Here is a 19855-nt window from a genome sequence, read left to right on the forward strand (position 1 = left end):
ACAGAGCTCTGGCACAGCTGACTGTCTAGTCACTATGTACAATTATGTGGCAGAGTTGGAAGACAGCATGATAATTTACTGCAAAAAAAAAAAAAAACACAACCCATAAAGCAAGTGGCATTATGCTGTGTCAGTAACTTGAGCTTCTCAAGAAGGCAGTAAATAATAATAGAGAATACAGAAAAATAACTGCTGCATTAAAGAATGATAAGTGTCCATCCTATAGAAAACAGCACTTTATGAAGAAACGTGAGAATATTACACATGCCTTGTTGATTTGCTTATTCTTGTTCACGGGTTGTGTATCATTCTAGTTAAGAAATTGGGTGATACTCAAAGTCAAATGGGAGAATTTTCCCCCATATCTGTATTATTTTCTGGTTGTTTAGGACTTTATCCTTTGCCCTTCTATGGCCAAACTTCCATTATGTTTTAAGTAGATCAGGCCCTACTTCCATTTCTCCAAGTAAATGCACAGGATTTAGTACTCTGGTGTCTGTCCATTACATGATACTGCACAGGTAATATTTCCATTATAACTGGTTCACAGTCATCAGTGCTTGTGTTAACACATGGTTCTGCTCTGAAAAGAGATTCTGTAAAAATGGGATTGTAATGGTCTATATTTATTGTTTCTCAATAACTCCCAGATCTTGGGACTCTTCTCAGTTATGCTAAGGCACTTGAATGCTGCCTTAGCAGTTAAAAAGGGTACTTTGAAAGGGTGGAAACAACCCCTTGAGAATAGCTCTCTGCAAATGGCCCTTTGTGATGTTATCTGATTAAAATAGGACCATGTATGTCATTGTTGCTACCACTGTTAAACAGTTGCAACAAATCTTGTACAAAGTGTGTCATGTAAGGTGTCAATGGAAAAGTTATGGTTTGCTGAACATGATTTATCCTATTTGTATGCATGTGTCATTTTAGTATCTGAAGCTGTCAAGGTTCCTTCCCCACTCTGAACTCTAGGGTACAGATGTGGGGACCTGCATGAAAACCCCCCTAAGCTTCTTCTTACCAGCTTAGGTGAAAACTTCCCCAAGGTACAAACTATTTTACCTTTTGTCCCTGGACCTTATTGCTGCCACCACCAAGCATCTAACAAAAATAACAGGGAAAGAGCCCACTTGGAAACGTCTTTCCCTCCAAAATCCCCCCCAAGCCCTACACCCCCTTTCCTGGGGAAGGCTTGATAAAAATCCTCACCAATTTGCATAGGTGAACACAGACCCAAACCCTTGGATCTTAAGAACAATGAAAAAGCAATCTTAAAAGAAGAATTTTAATTAAAGAAAAAGTAAAAGAATCCCCTCTGTAAAATCAGGATCGTAAATACCTTATAGGGTAATCAGATTCAAAACATAGAGAATCCCTCTAGGCAAAACCTTAAGTTACAAAAAGGCACAAAAACAGGAATATACATTCCATTCAGCACAACTTATTTTATCAGCCATTTAAACAAAACGGAATCTTACGCATATCTAACTAGATTGCTTACTGACTTTTTACAGGAGTTCTGACCTGCATTCCTGCTCTGGTCCCGGCAGAAAAAAAACACAGACAGAGAGAACCCTTTGTTTCTCCCCCACCCCCCCTCCAGCTTTGAAAGTATCTTGTCTCCTCATTGGTCATTTTGGTCAGGTGCCAGCGAGGTTGTCTTAGCTTCTTAACCCTTTACAGGTGAAAGGGTTTTTCCTCTGACCAGGAAGGATTTAAAGGTGTTTACCCTTCCCTTTATATTTATGACAGAAGCTATGAATATTGACTATGTACCTGTATTTCTCATTACATTAGTGGTAGGTTGGTTTGACTTTTCTGCCTCTGGATGTGTAATAGAGCCCTTAGACCTTATTCATCGCTGTGTTTTGCCAAATATATGTGCCATAGCACCGCTGATATCTATGATGTTACGCCAGTGTAAAACTGGAGCAATGCAGTGACCAGTCTGACTCTTAATTTGAGGTTCAAAGCTGTACCAATCCAGTTGGTAATGCAGACCCCATCTGCTCTGTTTATACCTACTGTATGAAGCCACAATCATCGCTGGCATAATGTCGGAGAAGTTATAGTATGGATGTATCTGGCATAGTCTGTCAGAATGACAAATGGCTGATATGGGGGAGGTGTGATTAATCACTGCTTGCCTGACAATCAAGATCCTGGGTCTGATTCTCTTCTTACTTACAACAGTTTGTACAGCTGTAACTCCATTAACCTCTGTGGAATAACTTCTGATTTACACTGATATAAATCAAAGGACACTCAAGCCCCAGTGTTTATTGAATAATAGCAAAGGAGGCAATACATAATACTTTTACTGAAACTTTGGCTTAGTATGATCCGATATTCTTTCACAATGTCTATAGTTTAATTGCTAAGAATACTTGCTACTCTCCCTGTGACTATGGCTTCTGGAGAACATTCTTTTTTCCTCTCTTGCATACCTGAAAAAGTAATAATGTACTACAGTTCCTGAACAACATTTTAATCTTCATCAAGAGCTGACAGAAGACATAAGTAGACTAATAGAAAACACAGCTGACCACTTTATAAAACATTCAACATCTTGGAAAAATTTTGCTTTTTAGAAAGCAGCTATTTCATTGTTGTTCATAAATATGCAGCTTATTTACATACTAATTTGCATACAAGTCCCATTCTTCCACAGCCCATAGTGAAATTCTGTAATCATGACTGTGAGTAAATATCTAAGGCAGTGATCACACAGCATGGCATTGTCCCTCAACATTTTCACAAATTTCTTCAGAGTTGGCATAGTATTTGTTCAGTTCTTCCATGACATTTGTTTTTTCTACTAATTTAGGGTGATTTTACCACCATTTTAGAGCTGGTAATCTTCAGTGCTAGCTGTAATCTTGTGGTAGACAGAAATGTTCATGTCATTCTGGCTATTCACTTCTAAATGGATAACTGCATTATAGGTGTAATGCAATGATGTTACACAGTGGTATAATGCAGTAAACCATCAGTAAAACATTTGAATCAATTACATGTAGTTTTTCCTTGTTAGAAGATTCCGTGATATGTGAAGAGAACTCTCAGCTACCCCATTTGTTTGTGATCATATGGACTTGATGAAACATATTTAAACAGATGCTTTCTGGAGAATTGGTGAATTGAGTTATTTATACATTGTAGTCCACAATCAGTTATTAACCCATCAGGAATTACATGGCATGCAGGTTATTATATGCAATAGGTTAGAGCATATATATGTATCATAGTACTCAGAGAATTCAAAAGAATAAGAGTAGTAGGCAGTGCACCAAAGGCATAGACTCTCACTGGCTTCAGTGAGTTTTGGTGCAAGCGCCCAAAGCGGATAATATTTTATGTTAGGCTTAAACAGATATGCTTCCATTTGGATTGTGAGTACTATAGAATTTCTTGTGACTTGTGTGTTTATTCCATATTATGGTAAGTTTTGTTTTATTTATTTTAATATGGACTATGACCTGATTGCTCATTTACATCAGTGTAAATCTTTTGTTGTTACACTGTCTTGTTGGTACAACTGATGTGAGATCACAGTTGGATCCTATATATTGTTGTTCCTAAATCTTCTGAGAATTGATTCTCCTTACTGCACCAAATCCTGAGTAGAAGGCTGATCCAAACTGGGTTCTTGAATTCCCTACACCCTTTTCTGGAGTAAAAACTTTTCCTGTTTACCCCAATACATTCCCACCCCTTGCAAAAGGTGACATTGTGGACAATTTTTGCGGTCAAAATGATAAGTAAGCAACTATTTTATATGAGAGACACACAGTAATATTAATGTGTGAATTGGTTGATGTTAAACATCTCTCTTCCTTCCCCTCAGAACTCTGGTAAGTCACCTCCACAGAGCACCAAACTCCAGTGAATATTGAGAATACTTAGGTCACTGCTGCTCCAGCTCCCCCATATGATACTGTGACATGTTGTTCAGTACACCAGAACTGTGAGCCACTGTCTTACGTCTCTGCCTCAGCATGAGTGAGCTTTGCTGCAGATAAGGCTGTATGTCAGCTCTCTGCCACACCAGCCTGTCTTTCTTATGAGCAAACTCCTCAAGATTTAACCTTGCTTTGCAGGGAACTTACAGCACACTCCAGTTTATGAGTTCCCCAGAAACGTCTCTTTGCAGTGTCTAGCCCTCTCCTGGAACACTCACAGATGTTATTATGTTCATTGCTTCTTTAATACACTGCAGACAATACAGTGCAACTCATTAATTTAACTGGGGTTTGATAAACACACTTATTTCAATCACAGCACTGTCTTGGTTTATATTAAAAGTAAAACCCATTTATTAAACAAAAGTCATAGGTTTAAGTGATACCAAGTATAAGAAATAAAGATAGAAATGGTTACACACAAACAAAAGTAAAAATATGCCTCTAAGACTAAAACCTGATTTAAATCTCTTGTTCAGAAAAGTTTCTCACCAAGTCTCTTCCAGCATGGCTGCCCAAACTGGCTGGCCAGGACCCTTCACAGAACATAAAGTGGTTTGTTTCTTTGTCTCCTCAGGTGAAGGATAACTTAGGGGTTTGCTCTCCCTCTCTTTGTAGTCCAGTAAACCTGTGAAATGTATCTTCTGAAATGTGTCCTCAGATAGAATTCCTTTTCCCTGGTGGATGTGGATGCCATGCTGCCTGATGTGGACTCTGTGCTGTCTTCTACCTTACCGGTGACTTTTACAATACAAATGATTTTATTGAAACCTCCAGTACAAATGAATAGCCTATTGAATTTGGCCACACCTGATTTGAGGTGTTGGCCTCTTTCCTCTATCTGGAGTAAACTTGTCTGGAGTAAACTCTCCCTGACATGCCTAGTCTCATATTTCCAGCCCATCTGTAAAGTTTTGTGTGGGTTGATCATACATATATCATGCAAGAGTGTTAATGATAAGTAAGTTATTGGTTTTCCAATGATATATTACATTCCATCATTTGGGTAAATATCATGACAACAGTGTTCCTTCTGGCCTTGGGATACTCTAAGGGTCACAGATAGTTCTTCCAGTTTGTAACCAAGGCAATTCTATCATGATGTTTCAATGAGCTTCTATATTTTGAAGTTTTCTGTGAGCACCCAGACACTATGGTAATAATGGGCACCTTAAAAATCTGTGTAAATAATAACTAATAAATAGAGTCAAATAATGACTTTAATTATCTTCCTCTCAGTCCTTACTTAAGCAAAATCCCCTTTCACTTAACTGAGAGTTTTGTCTGAGTAAACACTGAATAAAAACATAAAAACTGAATAAGGACTTCAAGATTTGGTCCATAATATTTAAGTCAGTTTATATGAAATCTATATGCCTTATACACCAGTATTCATGCTTTCCCAACATTTAACACCTTGTGGTAGCTATTTATATATTTGACAGCTAAGGTGCTGTTGGTTCAGTAAAACACCACTATTCAGGACGGCACTTAAGCACTTACTTTAGTGCTTTCCTAAATCAGGTCCTAAATGAACATTGCATTTCTGTGAGTTCCCACAACTCTATTGAAGGTTTACAGGAATAGAAAAAGAAAATGAATAGCGTAGTTGTGTCTAGAAAAATTAGCAAGTCTAGTGGGAGAGCTAGACACAACAGAGCACATAAACCATGCTGACACATGGTAAGTATGCCTAAAGCATGCTTAATTAAGCTGGGAGAAAGTACCAAATATAAGAAGTTGATAAAAGTCACTTTGTATAGTGAAGATGTTGAAGTACTATCTAATCTGAATTGGGGGAGAACATTCATAGTAGGTGGTTTTGATTTTTCCATTTCTCTTGATTCTTTTTGAAGTTGACTACATAAAAAGCAATATGTAGATTTTTGTGTTGATTACTGACACCTCTTTCCAGTCACTCTCTATATTTTGTTTTAATAGGATGACAGATAACAAGAGCAGTAGACCATCTGATAGCTTGCTGAGAGATATTTAAAGAGAGAAAGTATGGGGATAATATTCTAACTGTATACTTTCCTGATCCACACTGGATAAAATATGACATCTGAAGAATAGCAGGTATTGAGAAACTTTCAAAGCAGAGAACTGTGCTGGGTGGTACTGCTCAGGTGGATCCCATCTCAGTGCCTTGCACACAAATTAGTAAACATTCTGATCAGTTTCTCCTGGCTCCAACCATTTCTTCCTTGGATGTTCTTCCCTCCTGAGACACATTGAGAGGGAATATGTCTTCCTCTGAAAGTTTCCACTATTGGCCATTATGGAAGCTAACATAGTTAGGGCCCTACCAAATTCACGGTCCATTTCAGTCAATTTCACAGTCATAGGATTTTTAAAATCGTAAATTTCATTATTTCCGCTATTTAAACCTGAAATTTCAATGTTGTAATTGTAGGGGTCCTGACCCAAAGAGGAGTTGTGGGGAAGGGGGTCACAATGTTAGTGTGTGTGTGTGTGGGGGGGGGGGGTTTGTGGTACTGCTACCCTTATTTCTGCACTGTTGCTGGCAGCGCTGGCTTCAGAGCTGGGTAGCTGGAGAGCAGTGACTGCTGGCCCGGAGCCCAGCTCTGAAGGCAGAGCTGCCGCCAGCAGCAGTAGAGAAGTTGTTGTATAGTATTGCCACCCTTACTTGTGCGCTGCTGCCTGCAGAGCTGGGCCCTCAGTAAGCAGCCACCACGCTCTGTCTGCCCAGCTCTGAAGGCAGCAGTGCAGAAGTAAGGGTGGCACAGTATAGTATTGCCACTCTCACTTCTGTGCTGCTGCTGGGGAGCGCTGTCTTCAGAGCAGGGCATCCGGCCAACAGCCGTCGCTCTCCGACCACCCAGCTATGAAGGCAGCAATGCAGAAGTAAGGGTGGGAATACCACAACCCCACTAAAATAATCTTGCAACCCCCGCTAAAGCTCCCTTTTGGGTCAGAACCCACAATTTGAGAAATGTTGGTCTCTCCTATGAAATCTGTATAGTTTAGGGTAAAAGCACCCAAAAGACCAGTCTGAGACGCATTTTTCATGGCAATGAATTTGATAGGGCCCTTGTTACCAGATTTGCCTGTTACTTTGGAGGTATGCTGATTTATTAGGGTTACTCTTCGGGGGGGGGGGGGGAGTGTGTCTGTAATTCTGTCAATGTATTTCTTGTGTCACTTGTGCTTTCAGACAGAGCTCTACTTCTCCCTTCCGCAAGTTCCCTCACAATGGAGCTATCCTGCAGGGCCTAGGTTCCCCAGGGCTGGGATCCTCCAGCCCCAGAATCAGGTGAACACACACACACACATTAACAAAGCATGGCTGAGTGGACTGGGTTAATCAACACTCCCAAGCTGACCCCTTGTATGTCCTTGGACTCAGCAGGCTGGGTCGAGCAGCACTTCCAAGCTGTCACCCTCATATGCCACGAGCACCGCACCAGAATAGAGTACACCTGAGCAGGCTGGGTGGAGCAGCACTTCCAAGCTGCCACCCTCCCATGCCACAGGTTCAGCATGTCCCTATCCCCACTTTCCCGTTACAATTGTTCTGGTAGTAACCCACTTGATGAGTAAACCGCACAGGCGTTTTTGGCGCTACAGGGATCTTTATCTTAAGTCAGAGGAGCATTGCTGCAGAGCAAATGGGGAAGCCAACAACACGAGAGAGAGAGAGAGAGGCAACCAGCTTAACCGTAAAAGTTATTTATTGCCAGGTAATAACCATGGAAGGAGAGCCAAACAAACAAAACAGTTACAATATTAACTTAGCTTAAATTTGATTACAAAAGTCAGGTTTAGAAAACTATATCTTATCACACAAGTCAGGGTTAGAAAGCTATACCTAGACTATGAAAAAAAAAAAAACAGAGAGAGAGAGAGTTGGGTTCTCACTCAGTGAAGCTTGAATCGATCAGGGATTCCATATGGTGGTGGTAGCTGAGGGCTGGAGTGCTGGAGACAGGCAGAGACCCTAGCACAATCAGTCAGGAGAAAATGAAGTCCCTATGGAACCAATGCAAAAGATTTTGGATCCAGGCATCAGAACCCTTACTTCAGCGTGGGTAGGGGGTTTGTAGGGAAACAACAATGGTTCAAGGGAGAATACTAGATTTGTTTATGGGTAAACTGATGGCTCAAGGGAGTATACCAAAGTTGTTTTGTTCAGGCTAGACAATAGGGACTGATCATTCCTGGCTATGGGCGGTGTTCCTTCCAGGGAGCTCACAAAGCAATTAGGCAGCTTCAGTATTTTGGATACCAATAAAGGATTTATTGCTAGAATTGGTCTGATAACTGCTGAGCTGGGTGTGTGCAGGCATAGGTTCATTAACATCTGGAACAGAGATCCCCCATCATGCAGTGCTTCCTTGCTTTTCTGGTCCCAGAGTTCATTGTGGTTCTTGCCTTGGAATCTCTGTTCTCCATTCTGTATACTAATGGAGATGCCTTCTGTCACGGAGTCCCCGGGCAATGCTCTGGAACTGCTCCCTACAAAGCCAGTTAGGACTCTGGTGAAGTCTCCTCTCTGTGAGCAGACTGTCTGCAGGGCAAAAAGCTTGCACAGCTTCCACCTTCCTGGGTCTGACCTCTGAGCATTCAACATCCTCTGCCCCTCCATGTGCTTCCCACAGCGAGTCCACCCAAGTGGGGTCCTGGGGAAGCCAGAGGGTCCTGTACCCCAACTTTGCAGTCAGACGTGACTCTCAGCCAGCCAGTAAAACAGCTTTATTAGACCACAGGAACACGATCTAAAACAAAGCTTGTAGGTACAGAGAACAGGACCCCTCAGCTGGGTCCACTCTGGGGGGCAGTGAGTGAGACAACCACGTCCGCACTTCACTCCTCAATCCCCAGCCAGCCCCAAACTGACTCACCTTCCAGCCCCTCCTCCTCTGGGCTTTGTCCCTTTCCTGGGCCAGGAGGTCACCTGATTCTTTTGTTCTCCAACCCTTTAGCTATCACCTTGCAGGGGGGAAGGGCCCAGGCCATCAGTTGCCAGAAGAAAGAGTGTCGTCCATTTATGTACACTGGCCCTTTGCTCTGCAACAGTTACACTCCCTTATCCCACCACCTAGAGACTTAAGAAATGCAAATTGAGGCACCAATACAGTATTCAGAGGAAACATTAAGAACAGTCCCACTTCATCACATCTTCCTGTCCCATCATTGATGCAAATAAGGCTAGGAGAGTTTCCTTAATCCTGTCACCCTTGTCAGGAGGGGTTTAGGTGTGTTTTATGCTGCCTTTTTATTGATTTTTGCAAGTCTTTCTTTTGATCGGTTTTGGTTCAAGTAGAGACTGGGGGGAGGGGTCCTTGGTGAGTCAGACAGGCTGGATACTCCGCCCTGGTTCCCCACGAACACAAATCTGACAGGTAACACCCTAAACATAGTAGATTAGATGGACTTTCACTCTGTTCCAGTACTGCATTTCCTATATTTGTAAGATAACAATGGTCTATCCATAATATCCTTATGTTTTATACTAATAAGGCTTTAGATTATTAAAACATACCCATTAGAACAAAGAATTCGACCAACCCAAGACGGAAGGTTAATCAGTTGTTTCAGTTTTGAAAATATATGTCCTAATAAGCTTTAAGGGAGCAAGTAGCAGCACCATTTTATTTCTCTTAATTCTGTTGCTAATTCAAGCTAATGATTGTAGTAAAAGCAAAGCACAGTGTGTCATGGAATAAAAGCTACTTTTGTATTAAATATAATTTAATAAAACATGAAGATCTATGCAACCCCTGCAAATGAATGTGTGAGCTCCTGTATGAATTCTTGGAACTTTTCCCCCCCTTATCTCCTTTTCTTGGAATGGTGAAATTGGTGATACAAATCACTACGGTGGGGGAGGGGATTTAAAGTCCACATGCTAAAGCAGCGGTAGTAGCCATGTTCTGATCCCCCTGCTTCAAGTTAGCTATTAGGAACGCTTTCTTTCTTTCTTCTCTGTGATTTACCAGCCTTTGTACGTGTTTACCTTGGCATTATAATTTGCTCCGCTGCAGTGCTGGAGATGCTCCCTATATAGTGGATGTTTTTAAAAAGCACCCCTTTTCCACGTAGCCTTCTGTGTCTCCTACAGCGCAGACCGAAGGTAAGAGACACATTGGTACTGTACGTTTCACGTATATCCAGACTCTTGCTCGCACGCTTTGTTCTCCAGCTCTCATGCTGGACCTGGCACGTCTGACTGAGGCATTAGATCAGCTGCAGGAGGGAAGGCTGCTGCCGAGCCCTTCCCTTCTCCTCTGGGGATCTGGCTTCTGAGGGGGATTTTGACAGGGGGGAGAGAAGGGTGAGTCCGCCTGCTGCTGGGACCCGGCTAGGACATTCCTGAGCTGCTGGCGCTGTAACACGGGAATGTCGCTCCCGGGCTGCCAGCATCGCGGCTAACTGCACAGTCAGCTAACTCCAACCAGCTTTCCATGGCTCTGGCTCTCGACCCTCGAGCCACCCATTCCTAGACACCCAGCCTAGTGACCATCCACCCCTCTGTCATTCTCTCCCGGCCGGGATCCCTCCCTCCCTCCTTAGCTGCACCCTCCTCTCCCCTCACCTCAGGATCGCTCCTCTAGCCACTCACCCCTCGCCCTCCAGCCAGCCCTCCGCAGAGAGCCCCGCTGAGCCGCAGCCCAGCCAGGATCTCCTCCTACCGCCGGCGCTTCCAGGATAGCGGCCGCCGCAGCTCGGCGGCGGTGCAGCGGCTGGGAGCAGGCCCCCACGCCAGCGCTGCTCGACCAGCCGCAGCCGCAGCCGCAGCCGCAGCCGCCGCTAGCAAATCCGGAGCCTCTCCGCTACCTGGGCGTGTAGAAGGACCAGCTCGGCTACCCGCCAGCCGCGCCTGGCCAGGTAAAGGGGAAGGCGGAGGGGTGGGGCGAGGCGTGGCCGCAGCTGGCCTAACAGCTGCTGCGAACGGCAGCCGAGCTCTCCCGCAGCAGCGGGCACCAGCTGCCGCTGACAAAGGGGCTTGCGCTCCACTTCAGGGGAGGCTAGGGCGGGCTTCCGCTCAAAGGGGACTTCGCCGCGCTCAGCCTCGGGCCCCAGTGAATATTAGGAAGGTCTCCCGCGCATTAGAGCGGATTGCTGGGGGCGGGAATCAGACCTGTCCCTTTAAACTGAGAAACAGTTCTCCTGAAGCATAGTTGTCAACAGAGACTGAGCTATAGATCCGGGTGCTGCGCCTCAGGTATTAAAGGGTACAAACGATCGGAGTCGTTACCTGTAGAAAATTAAAGGTTAGAAAAAGATTTCTCGGCACCCGCGGCGCGCCCGGAGAGACACCCCGGGGCCGATGCACTTTTTACAGCGCGGTTTGCCTCGCAAGTTGTGTGCTTCGAACTTAAAAATCTCTTGCGTCTTCCCTCCTCTCCCGATCAAAGATCTGTAGACAATATGAAAAGCGTTTTAGCAAAATCGAAGTGCGTTGTTCCCCGGACTAAGTGCCATGAGTGAACATTAAAGGGCTAAAAGGACAATGATTTAATTAGAAAGATTATTTCTAATTCGTTTGTTGGCGAATTAAGTGTTTTTAGGGGGAGGTGAAACAAAACCAGCAGCTTGGGCTATTCCCGATCAACTCCTTGGGATTTCTTCAATTCCCTGAGGGCCGAAATAGATGTATCAATATTTACCCTGCCCTTTTTATTTTAAATATTTTAAATCCACATTCGAAAGACCTAAACTGAACTATTTCACATAACAGTGACTTAGCTTAAGGTAAAGAAAGGGTTTAAAGGAGCTATTGCGACAATCTTTGGGTCGCATACACAGGGACATCAATATAAGTACACAAATAAAACAAAAAGAAAAGGAGTACTTGTGGCACCTTAGAGACTAACCAATTTATTTGAGCATAAGCTTTCCTGAGCTACAGCTCACTTCATCGGATGCATTCAGTGGAAAATACAGTGGGGAGATTTATGTACATAGAGAACATGAAACAGTGGGTGTTACCATACACACTGTAACCGGAGTGATCAGGTAAGGTGAGCTGTTCCCATTCTGGTTACAGTGTGTATGACCTCTATAGTAGTTTCCCAACCTACTCCCTACCTAGAGCCTTTAAAAAGAAATACAATACAATGGGTTATCGTGGTGGCACTCATTTCTGATTTACAATTAGCAAGCTTTTGTTATTTACTATTATATATTAACATTCTATACACGTGTTGGTTCAGTATGTATTAAGACATTAATCCAACTGATTTTCTTTGAGCGCAATGAGCTCGTTTCAATGCATTTTCTGTTCCTTTTTTTTTAAAGCGTTGTGGGTGCGCACGTGTTTGATATGGAGGAGTAATTAAAAATACATGACTTCGCTCGGACAGGCGCTCGCGATACCCCGTCTTGCTCACGCTATGGGCCCAATCTTGAAGTAATTGGACCCGATCCTGCACTCATGGAAGTCAATGGCAAAACTTCCATTGTCTTTAATGGGAACAGAGTCATGCAAGGGGAGGGGTTAAATGCTGGTTAGCAACATCTGAGCCAACTCCACATCCTGCATCCCCAAAAGGTCACACACAAACCTGGTCTGAAAGGGCTCTGCAACCGGGGCATTCCGTCACCAGCCCTAGCTGTGAGGATGGGGGTAAGGTGCCCATAGATGTTTGAGAAAAAAATACGCGTAGAAAGGCGTGTTGAGGTTTAGCTGGTAAGGGAGGCTTCCTTTTCAGTATCTAGTAAAAAAGGAATGTTCCCAGATACTTATGTACCTGGCAGACCCCAAGATCTTTCCTTTCCTTTTCCAGTTACCAAATCTACTGCTTCAGGAACTCGTGGAGTATGGGGGGACTAGTTCCTTCCCACGCGCTGTTAATAAAGTTAATGAGGGCCACCAGAGTCAGTAACCGCAGTTTAATGGCCCCCTACCAAGACACAAGATTGATAGATTAAATAGCAATTCAATCACCTTCCATATCCAAGACCCCCTTCTGGGAACTTGACAGCTAGGTTCGATTGGCGCTGAAAGTGGCGGTGGTGCTGGAGACTCTGGGTTTGGGAGCTCGGTGTGCGCGGGGCGGGTGGGAAGCTGGTTCTCGCAGCTCCATTGGGTGTATTGTGGCGGGTGTCTGAGGGTCTAGACCAGAATCCCCAACGTGTGTAGGGAGCCAGTCAGGGGTTGATTGATTCGTCTTTTGCTTCTAGGTAAGAGCCTTAGAGCAAGGAAGCTAACCGCTGGAGACCCAGCTCGAAGCCCTGCGGTGGCCTGGGAAATCTGTATCGAGAGCGGCTGCTGAAGCTGTGCAGAGCCAGGGACCTTAGGAAAGCGCACAGGGTAATAGCCCTGCGCCACAGCCCAGCCTGCTGTATCACAACACACGAGTCTCCCACAGCCACTGGGGAGCACCACAGCAAGCCACGCTGTCCTTCCCCCATCTGTCTGTTTCCACCTGTTGTCCTTCTTATACATAGATTGTGAGCCATTTGGAACAGGGCGTGTCTTTTTGTTCTGTGTTTGTACAGCACCTAAAGAGTTACCCACACACCTCCTGGGTGTGGTGTTCTGTCCCCTCTAATGGCACCCAGACCACCTACAGAGACAGAGATTAAGGAGTCTGCTCCACAGCCTTAGCTAACAGGCAGTTGGCTTTTAGCTCATGCAGTGGAGGCTCCTGCACTCAGCTCCAGAGACCCCCAAGGTTCCATCCCGCCCCTGGTCGACTGGGGTGTATTGGTGTTACACTAGCACCATGGGGTCAGCGGTCTTGGTCCATGACTCTGGCTCCTATGCACTACAGTAATAGGTACAAGGGTGCACCACACCCAGGCAGGACAGCACCGAAGTGCTCCACACAGGACCATACTATAGCATGCCTGTGTGTCCCACCCACACAAGAACACCTCACAATGGTGCCACACCCACAGCAATGCACCACAGAATGCCACCGTGTAAAGTGCCCAGGAAAATATACCCTGTCACCACACAACAGTGCTTCTTCCCACAGTAGGACCATGCCACACCACACTAGACCATGCCACAGGACAGTTGATACACCACGGCTACAACAAACAAAGAACCACACAGAAAGCCACCCCTCCCATATACGAAGGACACTACAGTGCTTTGCACCATCCTGACTGCACCATCACCACTGGAGAGAAAGTGGGGCCCACCCATCCCTCAGTATGTCACAGGCCACATACTGCACCACTGCTTTCCCCGCGGCTTGGGTATCAAAGGATTCATCAGTCCTTGAAAAGCCTATTAGCAGTGGCTGCCAAGGAAGCTGTGGCCGACCAGCTGCAGTCCATAAAGAAACTCTATGATGATGTGCCTTTGAAGGGAGGAAGAAAGCGGAGAAGAGAATTGAAGCTTTTAGCCCTGTAGGACTGAGTTTATAATTAAGCAAAGCAGATGCAGTTTCATGGAATGCAAGCTATACTCTGCATTGATCCTATCGTGCACTGAAACAATACACCGATTTGGGATCATTCTCATCCTGCTATTAGTGCGACCCGAAGCCAGCCGTCCTGGCGACACAAAATGGCAAAGGAGGGAAAGGGGGTGGAGGGATAGAGAGAAATTTTTTTATGAAGATTATTTCATCTGTTCAGCCATTCTGTCACATACGTTTTATTTCAGAGTGTGCTGTGAAATCAGAGGAAACCATTCTGTACCTACAGAGTGGAGTTCGAAAAGCTAGCGTTGGTGTTAAATGTGAAATCCTTTGCTAGATCTTTATTTTATCTATTTATGTATTTATTTAATTGAAGGATGTGGAGGCTGCCACTTCAGCTCCCGTCTCCCTGGAGAAACAGCTGGGTAATCTGGAGGCTGAAATTGCATTCCTGCAGAGAGTACACAGTGAGGTTAGATTTAGAGGTTTGTACGTCTACTTGTCTTAAACATCACTTTCCAATCCTTCTGTTCTGGAAGCTCAGCAGAAGTATCGTATTATTTACCATGTACTGTGTGTGTTTCTGTCAGAACAGGCAATCGAAGATTTGATGAAACAGAGCTACAGTGCTTCAGCGTGTGTTGATGTCTCCTGCTCAGTCCCAGACCTGGCTCCTGCTCTGAGGGACATTCAGATAGAGTCTGAAGGAATTGCAGCCAAGAACCTGCAGGTAAAATTATACTTCATCGGATCTGCAAAATGAAATTATCTGTCAGCCTTTGCTGATAAAAAAATCCTTGTTCGTGACAAACATGTTTAATATATTTACTATGCCATCTCTAGAAACAAACATCCACAATATAGACAGATATCTTCATAAGAGAAATATTTCTCCTACTACACATGCCACAAAAGGCATAGAAAGGCATGGAGGGAGAGCCTACGTTCAATGGCTGTACACTGCAAGATTAATTTTAAAATTACAAGTACATTTTGCTTATTTACTTACACTTATCTATAGCCCTCCATACAATAGTTGGCAATATTCCCATTACTTTAACTATATTTATGTATTAATGAAATCACTGAAACACGTATTTTCTTTCATATCTGCCTATAAATATTCATGTTTGCCATATTCCGTTTAATTTCCCCTCAGGAAATAGACGAATGGTACAAAACCAGATTTCTTGACTTTAATCAACCTTCCACAAAACATGCCGAGAATTTGAGACGTTTCAGGGAAGAAATAGGGAACTGCAAAAGAAGTGTAAGTGGATTTGAAAACCCCTTCCAGCTTATGTTATGTCACTTCTAATGCAACCCTTTGTTCTGATTTCACTAAGTTAGGTAATGTGACAGTCGTCTGATATATTTTCCAGTAATGGTGGTCTTTTAGGCTATATTTGCAGGGAGGGAGGTGGACTGGAGGAGTGGTGACTCTATGTATGACCCCATGTCAAACCGGTAGAAAGCATACGCGAATAATATTTTATATAACTTCGGCTACTTATTAATTCCCACATCTGAAATCAACGTGTAGAACGGTTCAGATCATCTGAAAAAATGACTGACAGGGTTAGAAGACAATTAGTTTGCAATAGAACATGTCTTGTTTGGAAGAAAGTGACACTTCTAAAGACAGACAGCTCCTTGGTGTGGAGTCTAGGTGCCATTCGGGGTAGATTTATTAAGCTGTGAAAAACCCAGTGAAATAGCAGTTGCTAGTGAAGTCCACACTTTAATTTCCAGCATAAGGACAAATACTAAGGTAAGTGTCAGAGACTGAGGTGTTATTAAAAGTTACTATCTTACAGATAGCTAGATCCCTTTGACAGGTAGGGTTAGGGTACAAAGTCCAAACCTCCTTCCTAACCCACATTTAAAATCAACCAAGCTGCAAACCTCCAACACAATAATTTATTATTTCAAAGGATTTTCATTTCTGGGCCCTAGAGGCTCTTACACTTTATTTACCACACCTCCTCCCAGTAAAACCTTTACAACAGACAGCAATGCAATATTGAATTTCAAGTCAATGCATTTTCTTCTGATTTCCACATATTTTGGCCAGATAGGAACATATTCAATTTTCCCGTGGCTTAGGTACACTTATATTAAGTGTATGTTTGATACAAAGTGGGTATGCCCAGTTCTAGCATAGAATATGGGGGATGCAGACATGCAGGATTCAGTGCAGCACAAACTATTCATATTGAGCAGGTGTTTAAATTGGCCTCAACCTCTTCCTTGCAGGCGAGGTTCGTTTTGAAGAGGATTTTTTATTACGGTATGGTGCAGCTTTATTAAAATCGAAATCTGTTGTGGCACTGGAAACTTTTCTCATTTCTGTCCAAAACCATTTCAGTTCTTGGGATACTTGTGGAGATAAAAGACAAGATTTCAAAGCTCAGAGCCTGGTCCCATTAAGTCCATGGGAATTTTGCCTGTGACTTAAGTGAGGCCAGGATTTCATGGCAGGAGTGAACAGATCGGTGATTTCGCATTGCACTCTTCTGGTGCTACAGATTAAGGTCCTTAAAACAGAAATGCAGCATTAGGGATTCAGATCAAGCAAATCCAAGAGGAATACACCGAAGTGACTGAAGAATTACAGGCAAGCTACATCTCGTAGGTTTTAATTTAATTTATTTTTTTCCTCTTTGCAAATATTGAATTAAGCCAATAGGTAAACTAGGCCAATATAAAACTATCCTGAATTTTAATTATTAGGAGCCATCTTTCGGAGTAGGCAGTCACTAGACTTAAATACACGTCCTTCGACTGCCTTGTAGATCTTTGAAAAGCAGGAAACCTGGCACACCTTTCTCTGTCCTGATTTATTTTTGCTAGTCCTTTCTGCAGTTAACAAGAATTCTTCACACAGTACCCTTTGCACAGCTCACTCCGGCATATTAACGTCCTAGACCGGCTTTTGATTAATTGCTCTCTTTGGATGCGATCAGACGAAAGATGTGTGTTGATCTTTTCAGGAGAAAACACAAACACTGCAAGAGGAACTGAAAGCAATGAAGGAGAAAATTGCCCTCCATCTGTGTGACTAGCAAAATCTCCTGCACGTGAAAAAATGGCTTTGGACGTTGAGATCGCCACATATAAGTAATGATGCTGATGAAGAAGCAGATTTATGCCAGATTCACACGCGATCCTCGTTCGCTTGTTTGTGCTTTCTTTAGCTTTCGGGGTCTCCTTCATTCCACAGTCACGCTCAATGCTACGGTGCTTTTTGTTTTTTTTTAAGGAAGCTGACTGAAAGTGAGGATAGAAGAACTGGTGACCTCTCTGAGTGGGCTCCATCTCAGAGGCAGGATGACAGGCCATGGGCAGGGCAGTACCATTGAAAACATTGCCGAAGGTCAGGCTGAGCCTGTAGATATCACCCCCAGCAAACCTGTGCTTATCAGGTAAAGGAGTCATTTCCACCGGGATAGGGACCGATAGGAAAAACATATGACAAAAATGCAAGGGAATAACAGAAACCTTGAGATTCACAGGGATGGGGGAAATCGTATGTAATTATTGGGAATCACACTACTTCAGTATACTGTTTTCTCTCACAAGCCGAAGTAATGACTGATCGAGGTTCTGATGTAACCATGCCCCGAGAATAATCCACTCAGGCTTGCACTGTATGTATTTAAAAGTATTTCTGACCCTGTATCTTCAGCTGACTTTGCACCATTCCTAATGCGTTGGCACAGTCTAGGAGGTCGTGTCTGTGATTTGCACAGGGGTTATTACTGCTTCATTAGTACCTTTGAATGTTCATTATTTTTGCCCCACCGGTTTTCATTCATTACCAGTATCTTCCCCTTAAAACAGTTGAGACAGACAAAGCCTACATCCAGGAAGACACCCGAAAGAGGATGCTAAGGATTACTGGTGCTACTGCGGCTGAGAGCTAAGAAGAATACATCACGATGATAATTTGCTTGGGATCAAAGAAAAGAGAGTCAAATGCCACACGCTTCAATCTTTCTAACTTTAGCGCCTTTAGTCAAACCGCATTTCCAAACTATGCATGGTTTTTAAACCTGGTTTGTCGCTTTTATTAAATTAAATAAAATTATGAGCATGCATTTTTTGCCTGAGTTGGTCCCTTTTTCTTCTGCTCTGTTTAATGATTACCCAAAGCAAGGCATTGTGCATTATTTCGCATAGGTATTTGTTAGCCTTTAAAGGACCTGACAGTTGTTATAACATTTTGCATCTCTGAAACATTTACTAGTAACCTTTTTTCCAAGTTTCAGAGTAGCAGCCGTGTTAGTCTGTATTCGCAAAAAAGAAAAGGAGGACTTGTGGCACCTGAGAGACTAACCAATGTATTTGAGCATAAGCTTTCGTGAGCGACAGTCAGTCATCCGATGAAGTGAGCTGTAGCTCAGGAAAGCTTACGCTCAGATAAATTTGTTAGTCTCTAAGGTGCCACAAGTCCTCCTTTTCTTTTTTCCAAGAAGTGTCATGTGGTAAAGTCTAACCTTATGAGAAGTTTCCATCCCGAAAAATCGCCAACCTTGCTGAAGATAAATGAATAGAAAACAGAGGAACATGTTAATTAATTAGCTCTTACATAGATCACGCTTGAAGAAATTTTTTTTACAAAAGAAGACCTGACTTTGCCGGAATAATTTTCATTCCCATCTATTAAAAATGATTCGGCTCTAAACTAGAAGCTCGCTTTATGTTTTTGAGCAGGGCCCTATTATTTTTGTATTTTATGTTTTCTAATCTATATCGCTCCACAGACACACTCGCACGTATTACTTAAGAGAGAGAAAAAGATTTTGACTCAGCTGTTGGCGATTTCATGGAAAGGATTGTTAAGAAACTCTCCTCCTAACATCACACCAAACTTGAAACATGTCTCTCAAACACAAAGCAGCGCCTAAATCAAAAGCTTCTTTTCAGCTCCATTTCTGAAAGGTTCACTCAGGGTGAATTACATTTTATTCCAGAGAAAATAAACGGCTCTGGTTAAAAGAAAATGCCTCCACACTCAGGGAGAATTATAAGGGGTCACCCCATCACCCGAACGGTCGGTCCGGTATAATTATAATAATACACTTTCCACACAGACATGCTTATTTGCGCCAAATCCAGGCTATTCGACAACAATTCCGAAGTTACATCGCAAGACTAATCAGAGTATTGTATCCCCTTCTTACAAAGGTGACGTGCTATGTTCTGAGCAGCACAAACATGGCTGGAAAGCCTATTTCCGTTTTGGCAGGCTATTGTTTAGTGCTAACAGAGCCCCGTATGAAAATGTACCTTTATTTCTTTACTGAACATCGGACCTACCTATGTATGTTCCCTTCGAATGATGGAAATAACTGCTGCCGTTCCCCGTCATCAGAACTAGCAACCTGTTATTGAATGACTGGGTGATTTTTCTAATTCAGCACCGTCACCGGTAGTTATCATCAGAAGTTTTACAATGGCCTGATTCTGGTTTCTTCAACTGCCCAGACAACTTCCCTCCTCTTCCGCCTTTTAGATATTGAGCTCCTTGGGGAGCTCAAAGATGTA

The 19855-nt window shown here is 43.3% G+C and overlaps 1 pseudogene; it reads left to right on the plus strand.

The window, feature by feature from the left end:
* The window catches only part of LOC141984499 (vimentin-like), a 21308-nt pseudogene extending 3086 nt beyond the window's left edge, over positions 1-18222 (plus strand).
* Positions 18223-19855: the final 1633 nt, after the last annotated feature.

The sequence above is a fragment of the Natator depressus genome, chromosome 3, assembly GCF_965152275.1.
Source record: "Natator depressus isolate rNatDep1 chromosome 3, rNatDep2.hap1, whole genome shotgun sequence".
Lineage (NCBI taxonomy): Eukaryota > Metazoa > Chordata > Testudines > Cheloniidae > Natator > Natator depressus.